The sequence below is a fragment of the Lathyrus oleraceus genome, chromosome 1, assembly GCF_024323335.1.
Source record: "Lathyrus oleraceus cultivar Zhongwan6 chromosome 1, CAAS_Psat_ZW6_1.0, whole genome shotgun sequence".
Lineage (NCBI taxonomy): Eukaryota > Viridiplantae > Streptophyta > Magnoliopsida > Fabales > Fabaceae > Lathyrus > Lathyrus oleraceus.
In genome coordinates, this window is record NC_066579.1 from 20,114,034 (window position 1) to 20,121,871 (window position 7,838).

Genomic DNA, 7,838 nt, shown 5'->3' on the forward strand with positions numbered 1-7,838 from the left:
CAATGTTGAGATTTGAAGAAGTTATGAATCTTGAAAGTTTAGAAAAAGTCATTTGAAAATAGGTCAAATTTCACTAAGTCCACAAATGACATATAATGTCTCCAAACTTTTGTTGATCCTCCAAGCATAATTGGATCTTGTCATGTAAAGAGAAGTTGTAGAAGATGTTGAGAGCAGTCATATGAAAAAACAAGCATTCAAAAATATTGAGAATTGAAGGAGTTGTGATCCTTGGAACATTGACTTCAAATACTGACTTTTTGGTTAAACCACTTGGAACAAGCTTGTGTACTTGGACTTTCCTTGCATTTCAAAACACATGGGTGATCATATGAACTCAAAATAAGGTGCCCTTCAATGTCTCTTGATTAATTTGCTCAAAGTTTGAAGTTACTTGTTGAATAAGACATAGAAATAAACACATGAACCTTTGACTTTCCTTGAGAAGTAAGCAACAAAACTTTGATGTATTCTTGCTCAAAATGAGATTGAAAGGTGCTTTAAAGCCTTTGAGATCATGCATTTAAAGATAGACCCCCCCCCCCCTCTTGAGAATTAATCGATATCTTACAAAATAAAAACAAAACATATTTTTGCTATTTTGATTAGTGGTTAAATAAACAATGGACATGTAAACACAAAAGTAAAAACATCAACAAAGAGGTACTTGATGATCCCTGCAATAGCATAACCCAAAGATGAGAGGGAGAGGGACCAAGAAGTGACCTTCTTTATGTTCAAGGATGCCAATAGTATGTGGGATCTTAGAGTTAAAAATTAGGGTATGACAAACATCAACTGAAAATGCAGTAACAACACGAAGACTTTATGATGCAGATGATGCAGCAGATGCAGGTTACCTAGCCAACTTCTCAACAGATGCAAAACAATGAACAACCTCCATAGAAGAATGCAAGAAACATGGGTCTTTAAGAATTTTATCAAATGACTCCTTTAGAATTCCACTGAGATTTAGATCCTCTTTAGCTCACTATTGGATTACCAACATAGAGAGGATCTTTGAAGTAACATCATGTACTAAAGAGAACAAAGTAGTTTGTGCCACCCAGATGTTCAGGGGGCCTAAAACTTGGTGGTGGATGAATGTGTCTGCTATGATGACAACTATGGGGGTTACCAAATATTTGGAACACTTTAAGGAAGCTGTGTTGGACAAGTATTTTCCAAAATGTATAAGAGCCAATAAAGAGTTAGAATTTTAACTTCTTCGACAAGGTTACATGATCGTGGCAGAATTTGCAGCAAAGTTTGAAGACATGGCAACCCAATCGAGTCAGACCCTTTATGTTTCAGATGAGCGTTGGAAGATTAATCCATTTAAGATCAGTATTAGAGGGGAGATCAAGCATATGGTGGATCAAGAACGTTATAACACCTGTGCAAATTTACTTGACCAATGTTATATAATTGAGCATAATTTGAAGAAGATTCCACAAGAGAGGGAGAAATTCAGGAAGTGTCGGGGTGATCATGGGAGGACTAGCCAACATATGAAGCCAAGAGGATCACCATCCAAAAGAAGAAAAAAAAGGTCAGAATGTGAGACCAATTAAATACACGCAGTTTCATAAGTGCAAGAAGTACCATCTTGGGGATTGTTAGCTTAGGTCCATGACATGATATGTTTGTCAGAAGGTAGACCACTTAGCCTGAGATTGTTCCAATAAGTAGATCCAAGTACACCATGGATGCAACGAAGGCGAAAAGCAAAATAAATGTGATAACATATACGTGTTATGTGAATGAGCGGCCTTAGTTGTTCTTATTGATTTACACACTATTTCATTTCCACCTAGTATGTTAATAGGATATGGTTAGAAGTGGTGCAATTATGATCCCTGATGACCATCACCACTCCTAATGATGACATTGTAGATACTTCCTGAAAGTGTGAGAGTTGTCATGTTATTGTAGAAGGTCTTACTTTCTTGAATGATCTATTTTGCTTACTTCTCAAGAGAATGAATATGGTTTTGGTAATCGATTAACTTTTCCTCTAATTTAATGTATATCAATTGTAAGAAGAATACTCTTTCATTCCTAAGGAATCAATGACTTCAGAGGAAATGGTGTCTAAAATATTAGAAGGTATTGTTAATTTGATTCATTTCCTCTTTTCAGAAGATAAAGCCTTTATTTTGATCATAACCATGGATTCAAATGAGAGAAAAGATGTTTCTTCAATCCCTATGGTGGATGAGTTTTAAAATGTGTTTCCAGAGGATGTCACTTCCGTGCCTCCTGAAAGGGAAGTGGAGTTCTCTATAAATATATTCCCAAGGACAACATCACCGTCTATTGCATCTTACAGGATATCTCCAATAGACTCGTGGGAGGTGAAGATACAATTAGAAGAGTTACTAGAGGATCATTTTATCCGACCTGGTGTGAATCCCTGGGGTGCTCATGTTCTTTTGGTAAAGAAGAAGGATAATGGTATGCGGCTATGTATCGACAACCTTCAATTGAATAAAGTGACCATTAAGAAAAAATATCATTTCCCTCAAATTAATGACCTCATAGATCAGTTGAAAGGATCTTGAGTGTTCTCAAATATTGATCTACAATATGGATATCATCAAATTCGGTTGAAGAGTTCATACACTCCTAAGACCGAATTATGAACCCGATATGGACATCACCATATATTAACAGCTTAATTATGTGATTCTAGATGCACATATTTTTTGGTTGTTACACTAATTATGTTTGATTCATGATTAATGATTTAATCAAGACCCGTTCATCGATATTGTTCCGCTAAAAGGATCAAAATTTTGAAAAATCCCTTTTAAATCCCTTCACTTCTAGTTGTGGTTTATGCATTCGATAAAATTAGCTCACATCTGATATGATCTAAGTTATATTCTACACTAATCATACGACTTTGAGGTATTTGCTTGTTAAAGAGGAATCAAAGGCAAGGCTACTAAGATGATCTTTCTACTCCCAAAATTTGCTTTAGAGATTAAGGACAAGTAGAGGTGCGAAAAGAACGTAATTGCTCATTTTTTAGATTGAGACAAATAAATGAAACTAAAGAGGAACAACAGATAGAAGATGAGCTCTATGATGAACACATCCTAACTATAAGGCACCATGGTTTACTGATTATGCGAATTATTTGGTAGGTCGTACTTTCCCTTCATATTTTAACTTTAATCAAAAGAAAATTATTTTCTATGAATGTAGATTATTTATACGGATGATTCTTTCCTTTATAAAAGAAGAGTCGGGGGTTTAATTAGAAGATGTGTACTAGATAAATATAAAATAAAGATACTAAAACGATATCATGATTCTAATATGGGGTCCTTTTAATGGAGATCGTACAATTGCAAAAGTACTCAAATCATAAATATATGGCCGTCTTTATTATGGATGCATTCTATCATGTCAAAGAGTGTGATTATTGTCAATAAATTGGAAGTTTTTTTAAAGAAGAATGAGATGCCACAAAACTCTACGAAGGAAGTAAACCAGATTGATCTTTAGGGAATGGACTTCATGGACGCATTTTCTCCTTCATTTGGTAACAATTACATCTTAGTTACAATTGAATACATATCAAAATGAGTAGAAGTTGTACCACCTTTAATAAATGACACTAAGGTAGTGATCAACTTCCTCAAGAATAATATCTTCTCAAGATTTGGGATACCTAGGGAATTAGAGAGTGATGAAGAAACACATTTCTTGAATCGGAAATAGATAGCTTACTAAGAAACTATAACGCTAATAATAGGATAGTAGTGCCCTATCATCTTCAAATAAGTGGGCAAGTGGAACTCTAACAAAAAAAAAACCAAATATTGAGAAAATTGTGAATACAAGCTTGATGATGCATTGTAAATATATTGTATAACTTTCAAAACACCAATAATGTCTTCTTATCTAAATCATTCGAGTAATATTAAAGTTATTTTTATTATGAATTTTAGTGAATTTGTAAGAGATTATTTAGTAGTTTTGATGCTGAATTTTAGGGACTTAAAGTGGATTATGACGGGGTTTTGTTGCTGAATTTTAGTGGATTTAGAATGGATTATAAAGTTGTTCTAATGCTGAATTTTAGTGAATTGTAAGAGATTATTTAGTGTTTTGATGCTGAATTTTAGAGAACATAAAGTGGAATATGATGTGGTTTTGCTTCTGAATTTTATTGGATTTAAAATGGATCGCAAAGTGATTTTTATACCGAATTTTAGTGAAGTTATAAGAGATTGTTTAACAGTTTTGATATTAGAGAACTTAAAGTGGTTTCTTTTTTATTTTATGAATTTTAGTAAATTTAGAATAAGCTATATATAGCATGGTTAAGATGCTTAGTTTTGTGATCAAGAACTAGGATATGGCAAGGTAGAAATTATGAATTTTTATGAATTGAAACCAGAATATGATAAGGTTGAAATGCTGTTTTTTTCATGAACTAGATCTTAAATATGATATAAAGCTCAGTATCAGCAAAAATGAACAAGATAACAAGTATTCCGGAATAAGCAGAAAGTCATCTCGCTTGGATATTGTTTCACTCTCTTAATGTGTTGTATCTCTTTTGTTGGTTATTTATTATTATAGTCCAAAGGTTATGTATTAAATCATGATTTATGATTTTATGTAATAATAATAACAATAATAATAATAATAATAATAATAATAATGAGAGTTTTATATTATTTTGTTTTATTTTTATTGAACAAAAGGCAATATTCAACCATTCTCTTATTTATTTATGTAACATAAATATCTCAATAAAATATATATGCATTGTTATTATATTTTAATTTTTAAAATTTTTTTTGACTTTCATTATTATACTTAAATAAATTAAAAAGTTTTTCAAATATTGTTTTATAGCATTTTTAGTAATAATTCAATAAACTTTAGTTAAATAATTATTTTTAACATAGTATAATTATCTAAATAAATATTATAAATATATAAGAAATACATAGAATAATTTGATGAAATTCACTTAATATTTAATTTACTTTTGAATTAAGTTTTTCATACATTTTATTTTTCACAAAATATTTTTAACTTTTTATTATTATTATTATTATTATTATTATCATTAGACTAAATTACAGTCCCCATATTTTATTTAACATTTCCATATTAACGTATAATTATTTATTTATAGAATTCCACAAAAGATTCCAATATAAATATTTTTGATGATTTCACTAGTGAAAGTGAAACGATATTTAAAAATACATATATTGTCAATTTTAAGTGTAAAATTATGAGATAAATATTATTTTTTTAATTTAAAGTAGAAAGATTACTTTTATGAATCAGCTAAAATAAGGGATTGAAAATCTATCTAAGCCTTATTATTATTATTATTATTATTATTATTATTATTATTATTATTATTATTATTATTATTATTATTATTATTATTATTATTATAGTTCATTTGTGATAAATATTTTTGAAAGAGATTAGTCTAATATTATCTTTTACAAAAGTTTTGCCTTTCTAGATTATATATGGACATAGATATATTTGATAGAGGTCCAAAAAACTTTTTCAATATTACACATATCATGATCAAATAAAAATAATTTCTATTCATAACATTAATTTGAATAATATTTTTTTAAAATATAAAATTTTAATGATCGAATTAGTGAAATATATTATACATAGCATGATCAAATAAAAATAATTTCTATTCATAACATTAATTTGAATAATATTTTTTTAAAATATAAAATTTTAATGATCGAATTAGTGAAATTGTGATTTAAATTATAGCTCTTGATATCGATAATGTTGGAGGAGATTTTTCACTAGGGAGCATTGAACATAGTGGGACTTCCTTTTCTAGAGCAACACATTTGAGACACACACCACATATTCACCTAAAACCTTAAGGTAATAGGTGAGTGGGTTCTCTCACTTATAAATGCTCAAGTCTCCACATTATCAACCAATGCGGAACTATTATCCACAATACTCACACTTGACACATTCTCAACACTCCCCCTCAAGTGAGTCCACAATGCTCCCCCTCAAGTGAAAGCTCTACTCACTTCTCTTGTATCGCACCGAACGTTTCTTATTCACCCTCCTTGCACCGTTGACACTCTTCAACGGAACGTTTCTTATTCACCCTCCTGGCGTCGTTGACTTTCGATACAAGTAACCTGGTCCCTTTCTGAAACCAAAGGCTCGTGATACCATTTGTTGGGGGAGATTTTTCACTAGGGAGCATTGAACATAGTGAGATTTCCTTTTTCTAGAGCAACACCTTTGAGAGACACACCACATATTCACCCAAAACCTTATGCACCATGTTCATTATTGTACGATTTTCCCTCTCGGCAACCCCGTTTTGTTGAGGCGTATACGGAGGCACCACCTCACGTACAATTCCCTCAAGATCACAAAACTTCCCAAACTCACTAGAGGCATACTCACATCCATCATCCATTTTGAGAATTTTGAGCTTCTGACCGCTTTTGCGCTCCACCATGGATTTGAAATTCTTGAAAACTCCAAATACCTCCTCTTTTCTCTTGATAAGATATGTCCAAAGCTTCCTACTAAAATCGTCATGAACGTAACAAAATATCGATTGCCACCATAAGTCTCTACTTGCATCGATCCGCAAACGTCGGAACATACCACCTCAAGTAAGCCTTTGGTTCTTCGACCCGCATCTTTGCTAAACACATTCTTGTGTTGTTTAGCCTTCACACATTCCTCACACAATTCAGTTAGAATACTAATGTGTGGCAACCTCGTTACCATTTCACTTTGTTGCAACTTTCTTAGATCCCTAAAATTAAGGTGACCAAGACGGTAATGCCATAACCACTCATCTCTACTTGCCGCGGTAGCTAGACAACGATGCTCCATAACCTTTAACTCAACCTTAAAGGTTCTATTGGCAGCCATCAGCGATTTTAGAATCAACAGATAATGAGAAAAATAATGAGAGGGAGTGTGTGTGTTTTTAAAAAAAATCTCAGTATGAAACAAATTTTAATTAATGCTTAAAAAGAAAAAGATATTAATGTTTAAATAACACAAATATATAGTTAACTAAATAAATATAAATCTTTAAATTTAAGAAGAAAAAAAGACAAAGCTTATTGTCCAATAAAAAATTACCACATGTCAATCAAAGGATCCTAATTTTTATAAATATTTTTATTTTAAAATAATTAATTTATTTATATTTAACTTTAATTTAAAATTCTATCCGTTTGATTGAAATATCACATAAAATACGAATTATATTTTATCGTAAAATTAAATTCCATGTGAATATGTATTTTAATAAAAAATTATAAATTTGATCGGACTATAATAAATAATTCTTTTGACATGTAAAAACCTAATTGGGTTCACCTATCACCAGGTTCGGCCCAATCATATTGGAGGCCCTGTTCTAATTACAAAAATGGGCCCAAATTGTTTTTAAAATACAATTATAATAATTAAAAAAAACATATAAAAAATATAATTATGTATTAATTAAAAATAAACTTAATTATAATTATTTTATGTTTTGATCGATCTTGATTTTTGTATATATTAAGTTTTTATCATAACATTTCTTTCAATTATTAAGTTTTTAAATAATATTTTAGTTATTTTTATTAATATTTATGAAAAAAATTCAAAATTTCAAAATTTGGGCCTCTTTAATATTTGGGCCCCTGTGTTGCAGCACATGTTGCACTTGCACAGGGTCGGCTCTGCCTATCACATGTCTATGTTTAATGTTGTAGAAATATCACTTTAGATAAGTTGGGTCTAAATATATGTTTTATACTTACTGAGTTACATTTCAACAATAT